We start from the raw sequence: 25,639 nt of genomic DNA, 5'->3' as shown, positions 1-25,639 counted from the left end.
CCCCTGCCACAGCGCCGCTGCCCTGCCATGCGCGAGCACGCACACACGGGTTTGCCCCGGGGCTCCGATGCACAGGCGCCCGCTAACCCACCCTGTATTCCCGTGCCCATTAAGGCCTTTTGGCCCATTGACAGCCGGGCCCCGCCCCAGAACGTGAAAAAAATTAATTAAGTAAAAAGGAATTAAAAAAATAAATAAAATAAATAATAAAATCAATTAATTAATTAACTTAATTAATTTTGCTTAAATTAACTAATTATGATTAATTAACCTAATGACTAATTAACTACTGTTAATTAACAAAGCAGTCAATGACATGTGGGACTCACATGTCAGGTTGACCAGTCAACGCCTCTGTTGACTACTGACATCATGCTGACGTCAACATGCACTGTTTTGGATAATGTTGATTTAAATAATTAAATAAATCCTAAAAATGATTTAAATCTTTTAAAATTAATATAAAATAAACCGTAGCTCATATGGAAAAACTTTGTACATGAAAGTTGCTCGGAATGACGAGATGAATCCGGATATGCAGCCTGTTCGTTCGCCACGCATCCCTAACATAGCGAACATGCAACTTTCCCCCTCCGGTTCGTCTGTCCGAAAATGCGAAACACCGGGGATATATTCCCGGATGTTCCCCCCTTCACCGGTATCACCTCATACTGCGTTAGGTCAACCCTAGCACTGCGCATTGCCATGTTATGCTTTGTGTTGCTTTGTTTTCTCTGCTATTTATTGTGTTCCCCCTCCGTTACTTCTTTCCGGTAGACCCTGAGACTGCCGACGACCCCCAGTTCGTCTACGGTGTTGACGACCCCTCTCTCTTGGCAGAGCAACCAGGCAAGCCCCCCCTGATCACCAGATATCGCCTACTCTTCTCTCTACTGCTTGCCTTAGAGTAGTGTAGTATGTTACTGCTTTCCGTTAAACCTATTCTGATGCATAGCATGTCATTGTTGCTACAACTTTTGATACCTTACCTGCAATCCTAAATGCTTAGTATAGGATGCTAGATCATCATCAGTGGCCCTACATTCTTGTCAGTCTGCCATGCTATACTATCGGGCCGTGATCACGTCGGGTGTTGATCACGGGTAAATACTACATATATACATACTATACAGGTGGTGACTAAAGTCGGGTCGGCTCGTTGAGTACCCGCAAGTGATTCTGATGTGGGGGCTGAAGGGGCAGGTGGCTCCATCCAGGTAGTGGTGGGCCTGAGTTCCCGACGGCCCCTGACTGTTACTTTGAGGCGGAGCGATAGGGCAGGTTGAGACCACCTAGGAGAGAGGTGGGCCTGGCCCTGGTCGGCGTTCGCAGTTATTTCAAGATAACACGTTTAACGAGATCTTGGTATTTGATCTGAGTTTGGCCACTGGCCTATACGCACTAACCATCTACGCGGGGACAGTTATGGGCACTCGACGTCATGGTATCAGCCGAAGCCTTCATGACGTCAGCGACTGAGTGGCGCGCGCCGGATTGGATCGTAAGCCTGCTATTGTATTAAGGGGGCTAGTTCTGCTTCCGGCCGCATTCGCAATGTGCAGGTGTGCAAAGGGTGATGGGCCCAGACCCCTGCGCCATAGGATTTAGACCGGCATGCTGGCCTCTCTGTTGTGCCTAGGTAGGGCTGCGACATGTTGATCTTCCGAGGCCGGGCATTGATACGTCTCCAACGTATCTATAATTTTTGATTTCTCCATGCTACTTTATCTACTGTTTTGGACTATATTGGGCTTTATTTTCCACTTTTATATTATTTTTGGGACTAACCTATTAACCGGAGGCCCAGCCCAGAATTGTTGTTTTTTTGCCTATTTCAGTATTTCAAGGAAACAGAATATCAAATGGAGTCCAAACAGAATGAAACCTTCGGGAACGTGATCTTCTCACCGAACGTGATCCAGGAGACTGTGATCCAGGAGACTTGGACCCTACTCCAAGAAGTTTCCGGGGAGGTCACGAGGGTGGAGGGCGCCCCCCTGCCTCGTGGGCCCCTCGGAGCTCCACCGACGTGCTCCTTCCTCCTATATATACCTACGTACCCCCATTAGACCAGGGGGAGCCAAAAAACCTAATTCCACCGCCGCAACTTCCTGTATCCACGAGATCCCATCTTGGGGCCTGTTCCGGAGCTCCGCCGGAGAGGGCATCCATCACGGAGGGCTTCTACATCAACACCATAGCCCTTCCGATGAAGTGTGAGTAGTTTACTTCAGACCTTCGGGTCCATAGCTAGTAGCTAGATGGCTTCTTCTCTCTTTTTGGATCTCAATACAATGTTCTCCCCCTCTCTCGTGGAGATCTATTCGATGTAATCTTTTTGCGGTGTGTTTGTTGAGACCAATGAATTGTGGGTTTATGATCCAACTTATCTATGAATAATATTTGAATCTTCTCTGAATTCTTTTATGTATGATTGAGTTATCTTTGCAAGTCTCTTCGAATTATCCGTTTGGTTTGGCCAACTAGATTGGTAGTTCTTGCAATGGGAGAAGTGCTTAGCTTTGGGTTCAATCTTGCGGTGTCCTTACTCAGTGACAGAAAGAGTTGCAAGGCACGTATTGTATTGTTGCCATCAAGGATAACAAGATGGGGTATTTATCATATTGCATGAATTTATTCCTCTACATCATGTCATCTTTCTTAAGGCGTTACTCTATTTTTAACTTAATACTCTAGATGCATGCTGGATAGCGGTCGATGAGTGGAGTAATAGTAGTAGATGCAGGCAGGAGTCGGTCTACTTGTCACGAACGTGCTGCCTATATACATGATCATACCTACATAACCTCATAACCATGCTCAATTCTATCAATTGCTCAACAGTAATTTGTTCACCCACCGTAGAATATCTATGCTCTTGAGAGAAGCCACTAGTGAAACCTATGGCCCCCGGGTCTATTCTCATCATATCAATCTCCATTACTTTATTTTACTTGTTTTGCTTTTACTTTTTAATTTGCATCTTTATACCAAAAATACCAAAAATATTATCTCTATCAGATCTCACTCTCGTAAGTGACCGTGAAGGGATGGACAACCCCTAAGCGTTGGTTGCGAGTTGCTACCGTTTTGTGCAGGTACGAGGGACTTGCGCGTGACCTCCTACTGGATTGATACCTTGGTTCTCAAAAACTGAGGGAAATACTTACGCTACTGTGCTGCATCACCCCCTCCTCTTCAGGGAAAACCAACGCTAGCTCGAGACATAGCAAGAAGGATTTCTGGCGCCGTTGCCAGGGAGGCCTACGCCAAGTCAAGTCAAGATTTACTCTCCCGTCAACGAGCCATTTCTGGCGCCGTTGCCGGGGAAGCCTACGCAAAAGTCAACATACCAAGTACCCATCACAATCTCTATCTCTCGCATTACATTATTTGCCATTTGCCTCTCGTTTTCCTCTCCCGCACCTCACCCTTGCCGTTTTATTCGCCCTCTCTTTCCCTTTGCCTTTTGTTTTCTCGTGTGTTAGTTTGCTTGCTTGTCGTGATGGCCCAAGATGCTACCAAATTGTGTGACTTCACCAATACCAATAACAATGATTTCCTTAGCACTCCGATTGCTCCTCTTGCCAATACTGAATCTTGTGAAATCAATACTGCTTTGTTGAATCTTGTTATGAAAGATCAATTCGCTGGCCTTCCTAGTGTAGATGCCGCTACTCATCTAAATGGCTTTGTTGATTTATGTGATATGCAAAAGAAAAAGGATGTCGATAATGATGTCGTTAAATTGAATCTATATCCTTTTTCGCTTAGAGATCGTGCTAAAGCGTGGTTTTCATCTTTCCTAAAAATAGTATTGATTCTTGGAACAAGTGCAAAGATGCTTTTATTTCTAAGTATTTTCCTCCCGCTAAGATTATCTCTCTTAGGAATGATATTATGAATTTTAAGCAACTTGATCATGAACATGTTGCACAAGCTTGGGAGAGAATGAAATTAATGCTACGTAATTGTCCTACTCATGGTTTGAACTTATGGATGATTATACAAATTTTTTATGCTGGATTGAATTTTGCTTCTAGAAATCTTTGAGATTCGGCCGCGGGAGGCACTTTTATGGAAATCACTTTAGGAGATGCTACTAAACTCCTAGATAATATTATGGTCAATTATTCTCAATGGCATACTGAAAGATCTACTAATAAAAAAGTGCATGCTATAGAAGAAATCAATGTTTTGAGTGAAAAGATGGATGAACTTAGGAATTTATTTGTTAAGAGTGTTTCTTCTGATCCCAATAATATGCCTTTATCTACTTTGCTTGAGAATAATAATGAATCTATGGATGTGAATTTTGTTGGTAGGAATAGTTTTGGTAACAACGCGTATAGAGGGAATTTTAATTCTAGGCCTTATCCTAGTAATCCTTCTAATAATTATGGAAATTCCTACAACAACTCTTATGGAAATTTTAATAAGATGCCCTCTGAATTTGAGAGTAGTGTTAAAAAATTTATGAATTCACAAAAGAATTTCAATGCTTTACTTGAAGAGAAATTGCTTAAAGTTGATGATTTGGCTAGGAACGTTGATAGAATTTCTCTTGAGGTTGATTCTTTAAATCTTAGATCTATTACTCCTAAGCATGATATCAATGAGTCTCTCAAAGCCATGAGAATTTCCATTGATGAGTGCAAAGAAAGAACCGCTAGGATGCGTGCTTACAAAGATGCCTTTATTAAAGCATGTTCTTCTAAATCCTATGAGAATCAAGATGAAGATCTGAAAGTTATTGATGTGTCCCCTATTAAATCTTTGTTTTGCAATTTGAATCTTGATGAATCTGATTATGATCTTCCCTTACCTAAAAGGCGTTCTACAAATTCTGAGTTTTTAGATCCTGATGATGAAATTGATAAAAAAGGGATTGAAAGAAATAAAAATCTAGATATTGCTAAACCCACTATTTTGGAACTCAAGGAATTTAACTATGAAAATTGCTCTTTAATTGATTGTATTTCCTTGTTGCAATCCGTGTTTAAATTCTCCTCATGCTTATAGTCGAAATAAGGCCTTTACCGAACACATTGTTGACGCCTTAATGCAATCTTATGAAGAAAAGCTTGAGTTGAAAGTTTCTATCCCTAGAAAACTCCATGATGGGTGGGAACCTACAATTAAGATTAAAATTAAAAATTACGAGTTTTATGCTTTGTGTGATTTGGGTGCTAGTGTCTCTACTATCCCCAAAGCTTTGTGTGATTTGCTAGATTTCCGTGACTTTGATGATTGCTCTCTAAACTTGCATCTTGCGGATTCCACTATTAAAAAGCCTATGGGAAGAATTAATGATGTTCTTATTGTTGCAAATAGGAATTATGTGCCCGTAGATTTTATCGTTCTTGATATAGATTGCAATCCTTCATGTCCTATTATTCTTGGTAGACCTTTCCTTAGAACGATTGGTGCAATTATTGATATGAAGGAAGGGAATATTAAATTCCAATTTCCCTTAAAGAAGGGCATGGAACACTTTCCTAGAAAGAAAATAAAATTACCATATGAATCTATCATGAGAGCCACTTATGGATTGCCTACCAAAGATGGCAATACCTAGATCTATCCTTGCTTTTATGCCTAGCTAGGGGCGTTAAACGATAGCGCTTGTTGGGAGGCAACCCAATTCTAATTTGTGTTTTTTGTTTTTGGTTCTATTTAGGAATAAATAATCCATCTAGATTCTGTTTAGATATGGTTTTATCTTTTAATTAATGTTTTTTCCAAGTTAAACCTATTAGATCTTCTTGGAAGATAGTTATTTGATCTTGCTGTAATTTCCAGAATCTTTGAGCTCAGTGCCCGAATTCTCAAAAATCACAAGAACGTGATAAAATAGTTATTCCAATTGCTGCTGATCAATAAACAAATTTCCCAGGTCGTCTAATTTTGGTAGAATTTTTTGGTTTCCAGAAGTTTGCGTTAGTAACAGATTACTACAGACTGTTCTGTTTTTGACAGATTCTGTTTTGCGTGTGTTGTTTGCTTATTTTGATGAATCTATAGCTAGTAAAATAGTTTATAAACCATAGAGAAGTTGGAATACAGTAGGTTTAACACCAATACAAATAAATAACAAGTTCACTACAGTATCTTAAAGTAGTCTTTTGTTTTCTTTCTCTAACGGAGCTCACGAGATTTATATTGAGTTTTGTGTTGTGAAGTTTTCAAGTTTTGGGTGAATTCTTTTGATGGATTATGGAACAAGGAGTGGCAAGAGCCTAAGATTGGGGATGCCCATGGAACCCCCAAGATAATACAAGGACACCAAAAAGTCAAAGCTTGGGGATGCCCCGGAAGGCATCCCCTCTTTCGTCCACTTCCATCGGTAATTTACTTGGAGCTATATTTTTATTCACCACATGATATGTGTTTTGCTTGGAGCGTCTTGTATTATTTGTGTCTTTGCTTGTTAGTCTACCACAATCATCCTTGCTGTACACACCTTTTGAGAGAGCCATGTATGAATTGAAATTTGTTAGAATACTCTATGTGCTTCACTTATATCTTTTGAGCTTGATAGTTTACTCTATGTGCTTCACTTATATCTTTTTGAGCGTGATAATTTTTGCTCTAGTGCTTCACTTAGATCTTTTAGAGCACGGTGGTGGTTTGTTTTAAAGAAACTTGATCTCTCATGCTTCACTTATATTATTTTGAGAGTCGTTAATAGCATGGTAATTTGCTTAATGTTAATATACTTGGTATTCAAGATATGTGAAACTTTCTTTTTAGTGGGTTGAATACTAAGATAAGTTTGATGCTTGATAATTGTTTTGAGATATGGAGGTGATAATATCATAGTCGTGCTAGTTGAGTAGTTGTGAATTTGAGAAATACTTGTGTTGAAGTTAGCAAGTCCCGTAGCATGCACGTATGGTTAAAGTTGTGTAACAAATTTGAAGCATGAGGTGTACCTGGCTTGTGCATCCTTATGAGTGGCGGTCGGGGACGAGCGATGGTCTTTTCCTACCAATCTATCCCCCTAGGAGCATGCACGTAGTACTTGATTTTAGATGACTTCTAAATTTTTGCAATAAGTATATGAGTTGTTTTGACTAATGTTGAGTCCATGGATTATACGCACTTTTACCTTTCTGCCATTTGCTAGCCTCTTCGGTACCATGCATTGCCCTTTCTCACATTGAGAGTTGGTGCAAACTTCGCCGGTGCATCCAAACCCCGTGATATGATACACTCTTTCACACATAAACCTCCCTATATCTTCCTCAAAACAGCAACCATACCTACCTACCATGGCATTTCCATAGCCATTCCGAGATATATTGCCATGCAACTTCCATCATCATCATCATCATCATGACATGCTTTACTTTTGTCATATTGCCATTGCATGATCTTGTAGTTGACATCGTATTTGTGGCAAAGCCACCATGCATTATTTTTCATACATGTCACTCTTGATTCATTGCACCATCCCGGTACACCGCCGGAGGCATTCATTGTTGGGGTTTCGTAGTAATTTCAAAAAATTTCCTACGCACACGCAAGATCATGGTGATGCATAGCAACGAGAGTGGGAGAGTGTGATCTACGTACCCTTGTAGATCGACAACGGAAGCGTTAACTTGGTTGATGTAGTCGTACGTCTCCACGGCCCGACCGATCAAGCACCGAAACTACGACACCTCCGAGTTCTAGCACATGTTCAGTTCGATGACAATCCCCGGACTCCGATCCAGCAAAGTGTCGGGGAAGAGTTCCTTCAGCACGACGGCGTGGTGACGATCTTGATGTATTACCGTCGCAGGGCTTCGCCTAAGCACCGCTACAATATTATCGATGACTATGGTGGAAGGGGGCACCGCACACGGCTAAGAATATGATCACGTGGATCAACTTGTGTGTCTAGGGGTGCCCCCTGCCCCCGTTTATAAAGGAGCAAGGGGAGGAGGCCGGCCGGCCCTATAGGCGCGCCAAGGAGGAGTCCTCCTCCTAGTAGGAGTAGGACTCCTACTAGGAGGGGGAAGGAAGTGGGGAGGGAGAGGGAAAGGGGGCGCCCCCCTCTCCTAGTCCAATTCGGACCAGGGGGGAGGAGGCGCGCGGCCCACCTTTGGCTGCCCCTCTCTCTTTCCACTAAGGCCCATATGGCCCATTACTTCTCCCGGGGGGGTTCCGGTAACCCTCCGGCTCTCCGGTTTTCTCTGAAATCACCCGGAACACTTCCGGTGTCCGAATATAGCCGTCCAATATATCAATCTTTATGTCTCGACCATTTCGAGACTCCTCGTCATGTCCGTGATCACATCCGGGACTCCGAACTAACTTCGGTACATCAAAACTCATAAACTCATAATATAACTGTCATCGAAACCTTAAGCGTGCGGACCCTACGGGTTCGAGAACAATGTAGACATGACTGAGACACGTCTCCGGTCAATAACCAATAGCGGAACCTGGATGCTCATATTGGCTCCTACATATTCTACGAAGATATTTATCGGTCAGACCGCATAACAACATACGTTGTTCCCTTTGTCATCGGTATGTTACTTGCCCGAGATTCGATCGTCGGTATCCCATACCTAGTTCAATCTCGTTACCGGCAAGTCTCTTTACTTGTTCCGGAATACATCATCTCGCAACTAATTCATTAGTTGCAATGCTTGCAAGGCTTATGTGATGTGTATTACCGAGAGGGCCCAGAGATACCTCTCCGACAATCGGAGTGACAAATCCTAATCTCGAAATACGCCAACCCAACATGTACCTTTGGAGACACCTTTAGAGCACCTTTATAATCACCCATTTACGTTGTGACGTTTCGTAGAACACAAAGTGTTCCTCCGGCAAACGGAAGTTGCATAATCTCATAGTCATAGGAACATGTATAAGTCATGAAGAAAGCAATAGCAACATACTAAACGATCGGGTGCTAAGCTAATGGAATGGGTCATGTCAATCATATCATTCACCTAATGATATGATCCCGTTAATCAAATAACAACTCCTTGTTCATGGTTAGGAAACATAACCATCTTTGATTAACGAGCTAGTCAAGTAGAGGCATACTAGTGACACTCTGTTTGTCTATGTATTCACACATGTATTATGTTTCCGGTTAATACAATTCTAGCATGAATAATAAACATTTATCATGATATAAGGAAATAAATAATAACTTTATTATTACCTCTAGGGCATATTTCCTTCAGTCTCCCACTTGCACTAGAGTCAATAATCTAGATTACACAGTAATGATTCTAACACCCATGGAGTCTTGGTGCTGATCATGTTTTGCTCGTGGAAGAGGCTTAGTCAATGGGTCTGCAACATTCAGATCCGTATGTATCTTGCAAATCTCTATGTCTCCCACTTGGACTAGATCCCGGATGGAATTGAAGCGTCTCTTGATGTGCTTGGTTCTCTTGTGAAATCTGGATTCCTTTGCCAAGGCAATTGCACCAGTATTGTCACAAAAGATTTTCATTGGACCCGATGCACTAGGTATGACACCTAGATCGAATATGAACTCCTTCATCCAGACTCCTTCATTTGCTGCTTCTGAAGCAGCTATGTACTCCGCTTCACATGTAGATCCCGCTACAACGCTTTGTTTAGAACTGCACCAACTGACAGCTCCACCGTTTAATGTAAACATGTATCCGGTTTGTGATTTAGAATCGTCCAGATCAGTGTCAAAGCTTGCATCAACGTAACCTTTTATGATGAGCTCTTTGTCACCTCCATATATGAGAAACATATCCTTAGTCCTTTTCAGGTATTTCAGGATGTTCTTGACCGCTGTCCAGTGATCCACTCCTGGATCACTTTGGTACCTCCCTGCTAGACTTATAGTAAGGCACACATCAGGTCTGGTACACAGCATTGCATACATGATAGAGCCTATGGCTGAAGCATAGGGAACATCTTTCATTTTCTCTCTATCTTCTGCAGTGGTCGGGCATTGAGTCTTACTCAACTTCACACCTTGCAACACAGGCAAGAACCCTTTCTTTGCTTGATCCATTTTGAACTTCTTCAAAACTTTGTCAAGGTATGTGCTTTGTGAAAGTCCAATTAAGCGTTTTGATCCATCTCTATAGATCTTAATGCCTAATATGTAAGCAGCTTCACCGAGGTCTTTCATTGAAAAACTCTTATTCAAGTATCCCTTTATGCTATCCAGAAATTCTATATCATTTCCAATTAGTAATATGTCATCCACATATAATATCAGAAATGCTAAAGAGCTCCCACTCACTTTCTTGTAAATACAGGCTTCTCCAAAAGTCTATATAAAACCAAATGCTTTGATCACACTATCAAAGCGTTTATTCCAACTCCGAGAGGCTTGCACCAGTCCATAAATGGATCGCTGGAGCTTGCACACTTTGTTAGTTCCCTTTGGATCGACAAAACCTTCTGGTTGCATCATATACAACTCTTCTTCCAGAAATCCATTCAGGAATGCAGTTTTGACATCCATCTGCCAAATTTCATAATCATAAAATGCGGTAATTGCTAACATGATTTGGATTGACTTAAGCATCGCTACGGGTGAGAAGGTCTCATCGTAGTCAATCCCTTGAACTTGCCGAAAACCTTTTGCGACAAGTCGAGCTTTGTAGACAGTAATATTACCGTCAGCGTCAGTCTTCTTCTTGAAGATCCATTTATTCTCAATTGCTTGTCGATCATCGGGCAAGTCAACCAAAGTCCATACTTTGTTCTCATACATGGATCCCATCTCAGATTTCATGGCTTCAAGCCATTTTGCGGAATCTGGGCTCACCATCGCTTCTTCATAGTTTGTAGGTTCATCATGATCTAGTAGCATGACTTCCAGAACAGGATTACCATACCACTCTGGCGTGGATCTCACTCTGGTTGATCTACGAGGTTCAGTAGTATCTTGTTCTGAAGTTTCATGATCATCATCATTAGTTTCCTCACTAACTGGTGTAGGTGTCACTGAAACAGTTTTCTGTGATGCACTACTTTCCAATAAGGGAGCAGGTACAGTTACCTCATCAAGTTCTACTTTCCTCCCACTCACTTCTTTCGAGAGAAACTCCTTCTCCAGAAAGTTTCCGAATTTAGAAACAAAAGTCTTGCCTTCGGATCTGTGATAGAAGGTGTATCCAATAGTTTCCTTTGGATATCCTATGAAGACACATTTCTCCAATTTGGGTTCGAGCTTATCAGGTTGAAGCTTTTTCACATAAGCATCGCAGCCCCAAACTTTCAGAAACAACAACTTTGGTTTGTTGCCAAACCACAGTTCATAAGGTGTCGTCTCAACGGATTTTAATGGTGTCCTATTTAACATGAATGCGGCCGTCTCTAGAGCGTATCCCCAAAACGATAGCGGTAAATCAGTAAGAGACATCATAGATCGCACCATATCTAGTAAAGTACGATTACGATGTTCGGACACACCATTACGCTGTGGTGTTCCGGGTGGCGTGAGTTGCGAAACTATTCCGCATTGTTTCAAATGTACACCAAACTCGTAACTCAAATATTCTCCTCCAGATCAGATCGTAGAAACTTTATTTTCTTGTTACAATGATTTTCAACTTCACTCTGAAATTCTTTGAACCCATATCTGCTTAAGTCATCTGTGAAGGTGAGAAAATAACGATATCCGCCACGAGCCTCAATATTCACCGGACCACATACAACTGTATGTATGATCTCCAACAAATCTGTTGCTCTCTCCATAGTACCGGAGAACGGTGTTTTAGTCATCATGCGCATGAGGCACGGTTCGCAAGTACCAAGTGATTCATAATCAAGTGGTTCCAACAGTCCATTAGTATGGAGTTTCTTCATGCGCTTTACACCGATATGACCTAAACGGCAGTGCCACAAATAAGTTGCACTATCATTATCAACTCTGCATCTTTTGGCTTCAACACTATGAATATGTGTGTCACTACTATCGAGATTCAATAAAAATAGACCACTCTTTAAGGGTGCATGACCATAAAAGATATTACTCATAAAAATAGAACAACCATTATTCTCAGATTTAAATGAATAACCAGCTCGCATCAAACAAGATCCAGATATAATGTTCATGCTTAACGCTGGCACCAAATAACAATTATTCAGGTCTAATATTAATCCCGAAGGTTGATGTAGAGGTAGCGTGCCGACTGCGATCACATCGACTTTGGAACCGTTTCCCACGCGCATCGTCACCTCGTCCTTAGCCAATCTTCGCTTAATCCGTAGTCCCTGTTTCGAGTTGCAAATATTAGCAACAGAACCAGTATCAAATACCCAGGTGCTACTGCGAGCATTAGTAAGGTACACATCAATAACATGTATATCACATATACCTTTGTTCACCTTGCCATCCTTCTTATCCGCCAAATACTTGGGGCAGTTCCGCTTCCAGTGACCAGTCTGCTTGCAGTAGAAGCACTCAGTTTCAGGCTTAGGTCCAGGTTTGGGTTTCTTATCTTGAGTAGCAACTTGCTTGCTGTTCCTTTTGAAGTTCCCCTTCTTCTTCCCTTTGCCCTTTTTCTTGAAACTAGTGGTCTTGTTGACCATCAACACTTGATGCTCCTTCTTGATTTCTACCTCCGCAGCTTTCAGCATTGCGAAGAGCTCGGGAATAGTCTTATTCATTCCTTGCATATTATAGTTCATCACGAAGCTCTTGTAGCTTTGTGGCAGTGATTGGAGAATTCTGCCAATGACGCAATCATCTGGAAGATTAACTCCCAATTGAATCAAGTGATTATTATACCCAGACATTTTGAGTATATGCTCACTGACAGAACTGTTCTCCTCCATCTTGCAGCTATAGAACTTATTGGAGACTTCATATCTCTCAATCTGGGCATTTGCTTGAAATATTAACTTCAACTCCTGGAACATCTCATATGCTCCATGACGTTCAAAACGTCGTTGAAGTCCCGATTCTAAGCCGTAAAGCATGGCACACTGAACTATCGAGTAGTCATCAGCTTTGCTCTGCCAGACGTTCATAACATCTGGTGTTGCTCCAGCAGCAGGCCTGGCACCCAACGGTGCTTCCAGGACGTAATTCTTCTGTGCATCAATGAGGATAATCCTCAAGTTACGGACCCAGTCCGTGTAATTGCTACCATCATCTTTCAACTTTGCTTTCTCAAGGAACGCATTAAAATTCAACGGAACAACAGCACGAGCCATCTATCTACAATCAAGCATAAACAAGCAAGATACTATCAGGTACTAAGTTTCATGATAAATTTAGGTTCAATTAATTTACTTAAAGAACTCCCACTTAGATAGACATCCCTCTAATCCTTTAAGTGATTACATGATCCAAATCAACTAAACCATGTCCGATCATCACGTCAGATGGAGTAGTTTCATTGGTGAACATCACTATGTTGATCATATCTACTATATGATTCACGCTCGACCTTTCAGTCTCCGTGTTCCGAGGCCATATCTGTATATGCTTGGCTCATCAAGTATAACCTGAGTATTCCGCGTGTGCAACTGTTTTGCACCCGTTGTATTTGAACATAGAGCCTATCACACCCGATCATCCCGTGGTGTCTCAGCACGAAGAACTTTCGCAACGGTGCATACTCAGGGAGAACACTTCTTGAAATTAGTGAGAGATCATCTTATAATGCTACCGTCAATCAAAGCAAGATAAGATGCATAAAAGATAAACATCACATGCAATCAATATAAGTGATATGATATGGCCATCATCATCTTGTGCTTGTGATCTCCATCTTCGAAGCACCATCATGATCACCATCATCACCGGCGCGACACCTTGATCTCCATTGTAGCATCGTTGTCGTCTCGCCAATCTTATGCTTCCACGACTATCGCTACCGCTTAGTGATAAAGTAAAGCATTACAGCGCGATTGCATTGCGTACAATAAAGCGACAACCATATGGCTCCTGCCAGTTGCCGATAACTCGGTTACAAAACATGATCATCTCATACAATAAAATTTAGCATCATGTCTTGACCATATCACATCACAACATGCCTTGCAAAAACAAGTTAGACGTCCTCTACTTTGTTGTTGCAAGTTTTACGTGGCTGCTACGGGCTTAAGCAAGAACCAATCTTACCTACGCATCAAAACCACAACGATAGTTTGTCAAGTTGGTGCTGTTTTAACCTTCGCAAGGACCAGGTGTGGCCACACTCGGTTCAACTAAAGTTGGAGAAACTGTCACCCGCAAGCCACCTATATGCAAAGCACGTCGGGAGAACCGGTCTCGCGTAAGCGTACGCGTAATGGCGGTCCGGGCCGCTTCGTCCAACAATAGCGCCGAACCAAAGTATGACATGCTTGTAAGCAGTATGACTTATATCGCCCACAACTCACTTGTGTTCTACTCGTGCATATAACATCAACATATAAAACCTAGGATCGGATGCCACTGTTGGGGTTTCTTAGTAATTTCAAAACTTTTCCTACACACACGCAAGATCATGGTGATGCATAGCAACGAGAGGGGGAGAGTGTGATCTACGTACCCTTGTAGATCGACAACGGAAGCGTTAACTTGGTTGATGTAGTCGTACGTCTCCACAGCCCGACCGATCAAGCACCTAAACTACGGCACCTCCGAGTTCTAGCACACATTCAGTTCGATGACGATCCCCGGACTCCGATCCAGCAAAGTGTCGGGGAAGAGTTCCGTCAGCACGACAGCGTGGTGATGATCTTGATGTACTACCGTTGCAGGGCTTCGCCTAAGCACCGCTACAATATTATCGAGGACTATGGTGGAAGGGGCACCGCACACGGCTAAGAATATGATCACGTGGATCAACTTGTGTGTCTAGGGGTGCCCCCTGCCCCCGTATATAAAGGAGCAAGGGGAGGAGGCCGGCCGGCCCTATAGGCGCGCCAAGGAGGAGTCCTCCTCCTAGTAGGAGTAGGACTCCTACTAGGAGGGGGAAGGAAGTGGGGAGGGAGAGGGAAAGGGGGGCGCCGCCCCCTCTCCTAGTCCAATTCGAACCAGGGGGGAGGAGGCGCGCGGCCCACCTTTGGCTGCCCCTCTCTCTTTCCACTAAGGCCCATATGGCCCATTACTTCTCCCGGGGGTGTTCCGGTAACCCTCCGGCTCTCCGGTTTTCTCTGAAATCACCCGGAACACTTCCGGTGTCCGAATATAGCCATCCAATATATCAATCTTTATGTCTCGACCATTTCGAGACTCCTCGTCATGTCCGTGATCACATCCGGGACTCCGAACTAACTTCGGTACATCAAAACTCATAAACTCATAATATAACTATCATCGAAACCTTAAGTGTGCGGACCCTACGGGTTCGAGAACAATGTAGACATGACCGAGACACGTCTCCGGTCAATAACCAATAGCGGAACCTGGATGCTCATATTGGGTCCTACATATTCTACGAAGATCTTTATCGGTCAGACCGCATAACAACATACGTTGTTCCCTTTGTCATCGGTACGTTACTTGCCTGAGATTCGATCGTCGGTATCCCATACCTAGTTCAATCTCGTTACCGGCAAGTATCTTTACTCGTTCCGTAATACATCATCTCGCAACTAACTCATTAGTTGCAATGCTTGCAAGGCTTATGTAATGTGTATTACCGAGAGGGCCCAGAGATACCTCTCCGACAATCGGAGTGACAAATCCTAATCTCGAAATACGCCAACCCAACATGTACCTTTGGAGACACCTGTAGAGCACCTTTATAATCACCCATTTACGTTGTGACGTTTGGTAGCACACAAAGTGTTCCTCCAGCAAACGGGAGTTGCATAATCTCATAGTCAGAGGAACATGTATAAGTCATGAAGAAAGCAATAGCAACATACTAAACGATCGGGTGCTAAGCTAATGGAATGGGTCATGTCAATCAGATCATTCACCTAATGATGTGATCCCGTTAATCAAATAACAACTCCTTGTTCATGGTTAGGAAACATAACCATCTTTGATTAACGAGCTAGTCAAGTAGAGGCATACTAGTGACACTCTGTTTGTCTATGTATTCACACATGTATTATGTTTCCGGTTAATACAATTCTAGCATGAATAATAAACATTTATCATGATATATGGAAATAAATAATAACTTTATTATTGCCTATAGGGCATATTTCCTTCATTCATATAGAGTCATATCTTGTTCTAGTATCGAGTTGTAATCATTATGTTGTAATCAATAGAAGTGTGATGATCATCATTATTAGAGTATTGCCCAATCAAAAAAAAGAGAGAGAAAGGCCAAAAAGAAAGGAAAAAAGAAAGGCCCCAAAAAAGAGAAAATAAAAAGGGCAATGCTACTATCTCTTTTTCCACACTTGTGCTTCAAAGTAGCACCTTGTTCTTCATGTAGTGAGTCTCATATATTGTGCTTCAAAGTAGCACCATGATTTTCATATAGTGAGTCTCATAAGTTGTGTTGTTCATACTAGTGGGAATTTTTCATTATAGAACTTGGCTTGTATATTCCAACAATGGGCTTCCTCAAAATGCCCTAGGTCTTCATGAGCAAGCAAGTTGGATGCACACCCACTAGTTTTCTTTTGTTAAGCATTCTTAGCTCTAGTGCATCCGTTGCATGGCAATCCCTACTCCTTGCATTAACATCAATTGATGGGCATCTCCATAGCTCGTTGATTAGCCTCGTTGATGTGAGACTTTCTCCTTTTTTGTCTTCTCCACACAATCCCCATCATCATATTCTATACCACCCATAGTGCTATGTCCATGGCTCGCGCTCATGTATTGCGTGAAGGTTGAAAAAGTTTGAGATTATTTGAGTATGAAACAATTGCTTGGCTTGTCATCGGGGGTATAGAAGTTGGGAACATCTTTGTGTGACGAAAATGAAGCATAGCCTAACTATATGATTTTGTAGGGATGAACTTCCTTTGGCCATGTTATTATAGATGACATAATTGTTTAATTAGTATGCTTGAAGTATTATCATTTTTATGTCAATATGAACTTTTGTCTTGAACCTTTCAGATCTGAATATTCATACCATGATTAAGAAGATTTACATTGAAATTATGCCAAAGTATTACTCCGCATCAAAAATTCTCTTTTTATCATTTACCTACTCGAGGACGAGCAGGAATTAAGCTTGGGGATGCCTGATACGTCTCCAACGTATCTATAATTTTTGATTGCTCCATGCTACTTTATCTACTGTTTTGGACTATATTGGGCTTTATTTTCCACTTTTATATTATTTTTGGGACTAACCTATTAACCGGAGGCCCAGCCCAGAATTGCTGTTTTTTTGCCTATTTCAGTATTCGAGGAAACAGAATATCAAACGGAGTCCAAACGGAATGAAACCTTCAGGAACGTGATCTTCTCACCGAACGTGATCCAGGAGACTTGGACCCTACTCCAAGAAGTTTCCGGGGAGGTCACGAGGGTGGAGGGCGCCCCCCTGGGCGCGCCCCCTGCCTCGTGGGCCCCTCGGAGCTCCACCGACGTGCTCCTTCCTCCTATATATACCTACGTACCCCCAATAGACCAGGGGAGCCAAAAAACCTAATTCCACCACCGCAACTTCCTGTATCCACGAGATCCCATCTTGGGGCCTGTTCCGGAGCTTCGCCGGAGAGGGCATCCATCACGGAGGGCTTCTACATCAACACCATAGCCCTTCCGATGAAGTGTGAGTAGTTTACTTCAGACCTTCGGGTCCATAGCTAGTAGCTAGATGGCTTCTTCTCTCTTTTTGGATCTCAATACAACGTTCTCCCCCTCTCTCGTGGAGATCTATTCGATGTAATCTTCTTTTTGCGGTGTGTTTGTTGAGAGCGATGAATTGTGGGTTTATGATCCAACTTATCTATGAATAATATTTGAATCTTCTCTAAATTCTTTCATGTATGATTGAGTTATCTTTGCAAGTCTCTTCGAATTATCCGTTTGGTTTGGCCAACTAGATTGGTAGTTCTTGCAATGGGAGAAGTGCTTAGCTTTGGGTTCAATCTTGCGGTGTCCTTACTCAGTGACAGAAAGAGTTGCAAGGCACGTATTGTATTGTTGCCATCGAGGATAACAAGATGGGGTATTTATCATATTGCATGAATTTATTCCTCTACATCATGTCATCTTGCTTAAGGCGTTACTCTGTTTTTAACTTAATACTCTAGATGCATGCTGGATAGCGGTCGATGAGTGGAGTAATAGTAGTAGATGCAGGCAGGAGTCGGTCTACTTGTCACGGACGTGATGCCTATATACATGATCATACCTAGATAACCTCATAACTGTGCTCAATTCTATCAATTGCTCAACAGTAATTTGTTCACCCACCGTAGAATATCTATGCTCTTGAGAGAAGCCACTAGTGAAACCTATGGTCCCCGGGTCTATTCTCATCATATCAATCTCCATTACTTTATTTTACTTGTTTTGCTTTTACTTTTTACTTTGCATCTTTATACCAAAAATACCAAAAATATTATCTCTATCAGATCTCACTCTCGTAAGTGACCGTGAAGGGATTGACAACCCCTAAGCATTGGTTGCGAGTTGCTACCGTTTTGTGCAGGTACGAGGGACTTGCGCATGACCTCCTACTGGATTGATACCTTGGTTCTCAAAAACTGAGGGAAATACTTACGCTACTGTGCTGCATCACCCCCTCCTCTTCGGGGAAAACCAACGCTAGCTCGAGACGTAGCAGGCATGACCCAGAAAAGTGTGTCCGGACAAAGGGGATCGAGCGTGTTGGGAAATGTGGTGCACCCCTGCTGGGAAGTTAATCTATTCGAATAGCCATGATCTTCGGTAACAGGACGACTTGGAGTTGTACCTTGACCTTATGACAACTAGAACCGGATACTTAATAAGACACACACTTTCAAGTGCCAGATACAACCCGATGATCACGCTCTAACAGGGCGAGGAGGAGAGGATCGCCGGGTAGGATTATGCTACACGATGCTACTTGGTGAACTTACTATCTACTCTCTTCTTCTGCTGCAAGATGGAGGTTACCAGAAGCGTAGTCTTTGAAAGGACTAGCTATCCCCCTCTTATGCCGGCATTCTGCAGTTCAGTCCACATATGATACCCCCTTTTCCATTTGATACCAATGCGTACATATGTAGTGTAGCTCCTGGCTTGTGAGTACTTTGGACGAGTACTCACGGTTGCTTTGCTTCCTCTTTTCCCCCTTTCTATACCCGATTGCTGCGACCAGACGATGGAGTCCAGGAGCCAGACGCCACTGTCGATGACGACTACTACTACTCGGGAGGTGCTTACTACTACGTGCAGCCCGCTGACGACGACCAGGAGTAGTTTAGGAGGATCCCAAGCAGGAGGCCTGCGCCTCTTTCGATCTGTATCCCAGTTTGTGCTAGCCTTCTTAAGGCAAACTTGTTTAACTTATGTCTGTACTCAGATATTGTTGCTTCCGCTGACTCGTCTATGATCAAGCTCTTGTATTCGAGCCCTCGAGGCCCCTGGCTTGTAATATGATGCTTGTATGACTTATTTTATTTGTAGAGTTGTGTTGTGATATATCTTCCCATGAGTCCCTGATCTTGATCGTACACGTTTGCGTGTATGATTAATGTACGATCAAATCGGGGGTGTCACAAGTTGGTATCAGAGCCGACTGCCTGTAGGAATCCCCCTTCCACACTCCTTGGCCAAAGTTGAGTCTAGTCACTGAAAAACTTATACTAACATGGCGGTGTGCCTTACGGGCCCATGTTGCCATTTGGGTGGTATTAAGAACTTTTACTCCTCGATCCTTACTCTGGGACTCTGAACTCTCTTCTATTCGGGTTAAATGAATTTTACTAAATCTAACATTAGGATCTCATGATCACTTTCCCCCGGAGAGCCCCTTCATTCCAGATGATCGACTGTTCCACCAGAAGGTTCCGAAGATACTCCCCAATGTTCTCCCGAAACTTTGTGCTCATTGCTTTCGCATTTTCCTACCACCGACATATCCTTATGGATAATGTCATACTCTTGTCGTTCGTACAATCATTCTCCATTGATGTTGTTATCACAAGATACCCCAAAATTCTCTCTATTGTTCCGAGAATACCCTATGCCTACTGCCTTGCATTTCTTTGCCACATGAATACCCCTATGTATATTCCTTACACTTACGGAGTATCTGTTCATCCCCAGTTGTTTATGTGTTTCACAAAATTCTTCGAAATGCTATTTGATCTTCTGAAATCCTCGGTAGCCTATTGCTCCTCATCTTCCTTACCTGCTTGCAATATGGTTAATTCCATATGACTAGTGATATTCATTAGCATCCTTTGACATCGTCATAATGAGCATTTGATTCGATATGTTTACGAATGCGCGCAATCATCGTTGATCCTTATAAATTACCTTTGCGGCTGAGTTGCCATGCTTTTAACTGGAATTGGTCCTCGACCAATCAAATTGCCGTCAATTGTACCCTTAGGTCTATTGAATTTATCCATCCTTGATCAGAGCATTTGCTTCTGATCCCTAGATTTGAAAATGATAATTCCTTTGCATTTGAGCTTTGAGTTAGTTAGTTGTTTCTATACTCCAATGCCTTTGCATTGTTTCTTCTTCTGATTGTGTGTCGATGCTCACATCAGCTCCGTTGTGGACCGCCATACCCATTGTCGGGTTATTATCCGAAAATGTTCCTCACAACCAAAATTCTTGTGATTTCTTTACATGATACATAATGCCTTTGGTAAATTGTATCCTCTACTTTTGTCAACCATGCTCTACTTTTGAGCTTGTGGTATTTACTATTGAAGCTTGTGGTATATGTTTCCACGATACCCTAACGGGTTAAACCTATGCCTTCCTTATTAAGTGTGAACTCGAAAGTTTTCACGAGTCATACTCTTCTGGTATGTTGCTAGATAAAATTTCTACACTACAACTTCATCAAAAGCGAGAAGTAAAATGAAAGGTTATGCATGGAAGAAGTGGGAGTCGACCTTGAGCCTTTGCGTTCATGCCCATGGACCCGATGTGAAACTTATCATCGAAGCTTCTTGTAAATGATAATAATCCCCTTGTTATAAGTTCGTCCTGTATCTATGTTTGGTCCTTTGCAATCATGGTTCCGACCATATTTTCTCATTAATACCATTTATCGGACAAGTTGAAGTACTTGTCTTGTGCAGATCATTGCACCTGTCCAACCTTTACTTTGATCTACCATTGAGTATTACACTATGATATCTTGATAATGTCATGGAACTGCATAACTTCTTATGGGTTCTTCATCAACTGTTAATTCTCACCGATTCCAATTTTTCCCCGGGTTCTGAGTTGTTTGTCACTCGAGAACACCAATAAGTGAAACTATTCTGCACTCCCATTCTATAACTCTTAAGTAATTTTTCGTTGCTTATGAGTTTAATAATCCTTCAAGCCATTCCTAGCCTGATCGACTATATCATTATCCTACTAAATTTTTAACTGTGCTACCGGTCCTTCTTCCAGAGCACAACTTTCGACCGCGAGCTAAGCTTACGTCGATCTTCCTCGTGATATCATTTCACCTTGAACAACAATCTTGCTTCCGAGTTTGTGTTGTACCCGTGGTTCCAATAAATTTGCGCTTCATCATTCCTTTGACTTGATGTCATCATTGATTGATTACATCTTCATGAAACCTCTCGACAAATGTGTCATGATCATCATAAACATTCTGAGCTCTTCCAAGATATCTATCAAATTCTTGATGAGAAATACCATCCTTGCACTAGATGATTTGTGTTATCATCAACCACTTTATTGCCTTCCCTCCAACACAAACTTGATCATGTTTTGTGTTATACCTTGAGTTCCTTGCTATCCTGCTTTTGTTCTTCTTTACCTTCGAGAATTACCATATTTAATGTCAAGAAAGTCGTGAGAATTTCACCACCTCTTAAGAATTCTTGATACAGGTGATACTTCTTGCCATCTCCGTTCATTCCTTGGTCCCTGGGTTGTTTCTAACTGCAATACCAACAAATGGATTGTGAGGTTTAAAGTTCAAAACCTCTAGCAACCCTATTTCTTTGAAGTTAATGGTCGATAGTTCATTCTTAGACTATTTGTTATGGAATCGCCATTTTAACATTGAACATGCTACCTAAGCCCATATTTCGGGTGCATTGTTCAACCAATGTTTAACTGTGTACGTTTTCCTCAAGCATACCTCGATATAACATGTGATCTGACAAATGTTATCTCCTTGTTCACATAATGGTGGAAATCCATCTTTTGGAAATCTCGATAAATTGTCGCTGAGTTCATCAGCCACCTCCTCATTCTCTCCTTGGTTTAATGATGAACTTTTGTTTCGGAACTCGCTTCCATAGTTCATTTCCCGAGAATCTTACAAGGTCATTTTGTCAATTTGAGTTGCACCCTTTTTCTTCTCAGGCATCCTGAGTCTGAGGTATCCTGACACCAATCAGATCTGAATCTCAGTCAGATATGATGGTTGCAACATATTTCTAGGAGTAATAACATCTTTACATGACCAGGTAAGGTGATATCATGCCTAGCACACCTGGCCGGAGGACCTATTGTTACCGTTTCCTTTTTAGCAAGGCTATCCTTTCTTCCATGAGTATATTGTAAGACTTATTCTATGAGTTATTCCTGATGGATCCCTTGTGTAGCCACAGTCTGATCTTTACCCAGTGACCATGTCAATGCTATCTCGAAGCTTGTATGTGGTACTCCGATTTTCAATGAGAACATTTGGAGCCCAATGCTAAATGTTTCCTGCTCAATTACCCAAACACCACTGTATGGGTAATATCATGAAATTTCTCTCACCTTACCTAAAGAGTTTTCTACATTATATCCTGTCACGGATATCATACTCTGTTTGTCCTTGGGAAGGAAATACCCCTGAAATATGTGTTTTAACACATTTTCCTTTCCATTGTTCTGTTTAATCTGATAATCATATTTTCCTTTCCATTGTTTGGTTTAACCTTTCTTGTGATCAATATGATCTAAGCAGTAAAATTCTCCTGCTTATGTAAACACCTCGTTGTACAATTCTATCAGCAAGACCCTGTTACTATTGTTGATGACATTCCGGTAGCCGCCGATGGACGAGAACTTTGCCTATTGGTCCGCCTCGTTCAACGAGCAGGAAAATGGTTCTCTTCGTCCCTCACCCTTGGTACCGATGTTGTTGCTGACATAACTGACAGGCTATCCTCTGACATGCCTTGCTTACATGACAGTGCAAGATGTCACCGCCCTTCCTACTTTTAACCCACATGGTGGGCCCATAACCCACAGTTCCACAGGATTGAAACCCGACTCTCCTGTACACCCTATTGTCAAAGTTATTCCTCACGCTTGACCTCGTGTGTAATTCACGAGCCACCTTCCGATGTGTTCTATTCTGGTATCAGATGCAATACTTAATCCCATTGCCCTGAACCCCTTTTCACCCTCCCACCGTTTCAGGCAACGAACGATTGCCTACCTGCTTGAAGCTTCTTGTTACACCTTCTTAGCTTGCTCTCGATGAATTTCTTGAACTTTAACTCGACACATGCCTCTATGTCATGTTCACTGAGATGGTCCCCAGGTACCTATCTTGTTTTGAGCTCCGTCCTTCCCGAGTCATTCCCCCTTACTACACGCCTTAAATCTCGTGACGAGATTTTTTTTGTAGTGGGGGAGAATTGTGACGCCCGGGTAGTTAGGCTACAGTAATCCCATGTTAATGGTGCCAAGTCATCATGATTACTGTTGCTAATCTCGCTTTGATTCAAACGCAATTCAATTCCAATTTCAAATTATAAGTGAGTTAGTAAAATTCGCAAACATGAAAACTAAAGTGTTCAAAATGTGGCAAATAATTCACAGTCAATATTGGTAGAGAAGCCAACATTTTACAAAGTGTTTAAAGATCCTAAAATAAATAAAACAACGGTAAAACAATTAATTAAATGCCTTTTAAAAATTGTAAAAATGTAAACTATTTTGATTGTGTAGCAAACACTTTGTGGCAGTAGAGTAAACTAAAACATTAATTTAGGGACTAGGCTTATGTTTTATAAAACTAAAATATAATAAGAGCAGAAAATAAATAAATTAAATAAAAGTAGACCAAAACAAAACAAACAAATAAATAAAAAGACGCCTCCCCTCCCCGCTGGGCCTTAGCCTAGATGGCCAAGTGGCCCAGCGAAACAGCCCAGCCGGCCACCCCCTGGCCTATAAGGCCTCAACCCAACTAACCCTAGACCGATCCACTCTCTCTCTCGATCCCCCACTGTTCCCCTTGTCTCCCTCCCAGTGCCGCCACACGCAACACACACACACAGACGCACAGAGGGGAGGCTCCTCTGTTCGATCCCCTCCTCCTGGCGTGCCCTTACCCTAACCCGCTACCTCGACGCCGTCACCTTCGGCCTCGCCGCTTCGTCCGCGATCGTGTTGCCGCCAGACCCTGACGAACTGCCTCGCCCCCGTCGCTCGCGTCCCCTCCTCCTCCTCGTCGGCGCCCACACGCCTCGCCGACCCTGACTCCTCCCCGAGCCGCTGCCAGTTCCCTATGGCCCCGCCGTGAGCACCTCCCTATTCTCGCACTCCCCTTCCCCCGTGTCGTACGTTGCCGTGTCCGCCATCCCGCGCCCGAGCTGCACTTCGCTGCGGCCTCCGCCTTTGACTGCCGTCACCCGCGTACGTGCCGCTGCCAGCAATCGCACCGCCGCCATGCTCGACCTGCGCCTGGGCTAGCCACATCGGCCCTCGCCCCGCATCCCTTCCCTGTGCGCCGCTCGGGGCCGCGCCTAGCGCACCTCCGCACGCGCCCTGGCTGTGAGCCCGTGCTGCTGCCCCGCTCGATGCCGCCAGCCACCCCGCTCGCTGCACCCACGCGCGCCTGCGCAGCCCCTCCGCCCTACGTTCGCCGTCGCCCGTCTGGCCGCCGCTGCTGCTTCGCCTGGCCCCGCACGCGCCTTTGGCTTCCTCGCCGCCGGCGCCTGCTGCCTCGCGGGGGGCTATGCCCCGCTCCTCCTGCCACAACGCCGCTGCCGTGCCATGCGCGAGCGCGCACACACGGGTTCGCCTCGGGGCTCCGATGCCCGGTCGCCCGCTAACCCACCCCGTATGCCCATGCCCATTAAGGCCTTTTGACCCATTGACAGTCGGGCCCCACCCCAGAACGTTAAAAAAATTAATTAATAAAAAATATTTTTCAAAAATAAATCATAATAATAATAAAATTAATTAATTAATTAACCAAATAATTAACTTAATTAATTTTGCTTAAATTAACTAATTATGATTAATTAACCTAATGACTAATTAACCTAATTAACTACTGTTAATTAACAAAGCAGTTAATGACATGTGGGACCCACATGTCAGGTTGACCAGTCAACGCCTTTGTTGACTGCTGACGTCATGTTGATGTCAGCATGCACTGTTTTTGATAATGTTGATTTAAATAATTAAATAAATCCTAAAAATGATTTAAATCTTTTAAAATTAATATAAAATAAACCGTAGCTCAGATGGAAAAACTTTGTACATGAAAGTTGCTCAGAACCGTGAGACGAATCCGGATATGCAGCCCGTTCGTCCGCCACACATCCCTAACATAGCGAACACGCAACTTTCCCCCTCTGGTTCGTCTGTCCAAAAATGCGAAACACCGGGGATATT

Source organism: Triticum dicoccoides, chromosome 6A (assembly GCF_002162155.2).
Source record: "Triticum dicoccoides isolate Atlit2015 ecotype Zavitan chromosome 6A, WEW_v2.0, whole genome shotgun sequence".
Lineage (NCBI taxonomy): Eukaryota > Viridiplantae > Streptophyta > Magnoliopsida > Poales > Poaceae > Triticum > Triticum dicoccoides.
The sequence above is the reverse complement of the archived record's forward strand: the minus strand, read 5'-3'. Positions refer to the sequence as shown.